Source organism: Marmota marmota, unplaced genomic scaffold, assembly GCF_001458135.2.
Source record: "Marmota marmota marmota unplaced genomic scaffold, marMar, whole genome shotgun sequence".
Lineage (NCBI taxonomy): Eukaryota > Metazoa > Chordata > Mammalia > Rodentia > Sciuridae > Marmota > Marmota marmota.
This window is the reverse complement of record NW_026000026.1, coordinates 30567186-30569546: the sequence shown is the minus strand read 5'-3', so window position 1 is coordinate 30569546 and position 2361 is coordinate 30567186. Positions and strand designations below refer to the sequence as shown.

At 41.0% G+C, this 2361-nt stretch overlaps 1 protein-coding gene across 1 annotated transcript in view; it reads left to right on the top strand.

The window, feature by feature from the left end:
* The first annotated feature begins 1255 nt into the window (after window positions 1-1255).
* Window positions 1256-2361, top strand: part of Slc23a2 (solute carrier family 23 member 2) — a 123824-nt gene continuing 122718 nt past the window's right edge. Inside the window, exon 1 of the mRNA XM_015482645.2 lies at window positions 1256-1277. The gene's annotated coding sequence lies outside the window, so the exon portion shown is untranslated. The remainder of the gene's footprint in view (window positions 1278-2361) is intronic.

Sequence of the window (2361 nt, the reverse complement as noted above, 5' to 3'; positions counted from 1 at the left end):
ACCAGTTATCTCATTTAATCCTCACACTAACTTAAGCTGTATATGGGTCAGATAGAATTATCTTCAGTTTGTATATTAGGAAACTTACAGTGTAGTTTGGCTATATGATTTCCCCAAAGTCATCCAGAAAGGCAGAGGTGGAGCAGGAACTCCGTGCCTTTTCTCTCCAAGCTTGCATGAATTGCATGGCCTCTTTATTCTAGGATCAAAGGATATTAAAAATTAAACCCCCTGGTTGTGGAGGTAGCTCAGTGGTAGGATGCATGCATGAGGTCCTGGATTCAATCCCCAGAACTACTAATTAATTGATTAAAACAAATCTTTATACCCTGCATAAACAGCCTTACTTTCTAAGGGACATGTTCCTGGAGAGGATATTTTGGACCAATTCACTTCCTTGGACCTGATTTCTGCCTCAGGGTCCACCCTATTGATGGACCATGCTATTTAAAAACAGGGAACACATAACTAAGTGAATGTAAATCTGCTAATTCAAATTTTTTTCTAAATCTATTTTTGCATTAACTATTAAAACGTTTTTGTATACTTACAGAAAAATGGATATAAATATGCAGTTTAATGAAATCATTAAGTATACATACCTGTGTGCCTAGCGCCCAACTGGTAAACACACGGAACATGACCAGTTCCTCAGAAGTCCCTGTCCTCCCATAGGGGAGCAGCATCCTGAATTCCAACAGTTTTGCCTCTTTTTTATTTTATTCTACTTTACTGATACATCTTTCTTCTTTTCCATCCCTCCCCCTTAAAGACTAAGTGTGTCAATGAAGTTCTAGGTTCAAATGATTTCCTTTTTGAATAAAGCCTGGGCATTCCATGAGTTGCCTCTAACCTTGTTTCCTCTTGGCTTCTATGATGGTTCATTTTAGGTGTCAACTTGATTGGACTAAGAGGTGCACTGGGAGTTGGTAAAACATTTTTTCTCTGTGTGTGTATGTGTGTGTGAAAGTGTTTGCAGAAGAGATTAGTGTTAGACTCAGTTGACTGAGTAAAAAAAATCTGCCCTTATCAAGCGGGCAGGCATCAACCAATCCGCGGAGGGCCTGGACTGAACAAAAAGGCAGAGGGAAGGCCAAGTCCTCATTCTTTCTTCTGGAGCTGGGACATCGGCACTTGGACAACCGAGCTCCAGGTTCTCAGGCCTTTAGACTCAGACTGAATTACCACCAGCTTTTCTGGTAGACAACATCCTGTGGACCTTTTGGAGTCATAATTGTGTGAGCTAATTCCCAAGGGGGAAAAAAATCCTCTCTTAGGTATGTCTTATATATTCTATTGGTTCTATTACTCTGGAGAACTCTGTCTAATTTAGTTTTCAATTCTCCAGGAACCTGGGGGTTAATTCTGAGTCCTCTGTCCCTTCATATCATACCTTCCATCAGTGGCCAACTCCCTTTTGATTCAGGTCAATGGCAGAAGTCATTGGCCATTTATTGAATCCTTACTATGTGGTAGGTATCATGTGAAGAGCTGGCATACAAAGAGTCACAAAAATCAAAACCTCTGCCCTGGAGGACTGACAATTAGAGTGAGAACCAGAAAAGCAAATCATTTCAATATACTTACATTCTAAATACTAGGAGGCATGGAGGGAGTTCACTTACACCCCAATCTAGGGCCCTGGAAGGTGTCGAGGAAAGGCCAAGGTGAGACTTTATGAGCAAGAATGATCCAGAGGAGGGGTTACAATGGTCCAGGGAGTAAAACCTATATTTGAGGGTTTTTGAGGGGAAAACAGAAATGGTCACAGACATATATCCCTTGCCACCAGACACCAGTGTTTGAAGGAATCAGGAGGAAAAAGAGACTGAGAAAGGAGAGTGGGGGAATGGGGGGACATGGTCAGAGAAGTAAGAAAATCAGCAGGAAATGCAGTCCAAAACCAAAGGAGAAGAGATTTTCCTGAGAGGATGTGGTACCAGGTATGGCAAATGCATCCAGAAAGTTCCAGTAAGTTCCAGATCTTTTCTTTTTTTTTTCTTTTTTAATTTTTTTATTGTTGGTTGTTCAAAACATTACATAGTTCTTGACATATCATATTTCACACTTTGATTCAAGTGGGTTATGAACTCCCATTTTTACCCCGTATACAGATTGCAGAATCACATCAGTTACACATCCATTGATTTACATATTGCCATACTAGTGTCTGTTGTATTCTGCTGCCTTTCCTATCCTCTACTATCCCCCCTCTCCTCCCCTCCCCTCTTCTCTCTCTACCCCCTCTACTGTCATTCATTTCTCCCCCTTGTATTATTTTTCCCTTTCCCCTCACTTCCTCTTGTATGTAATTTTGTATAACTCTGAGGGTCTCCTTCCATTTCCATGCAATTTCCCTTC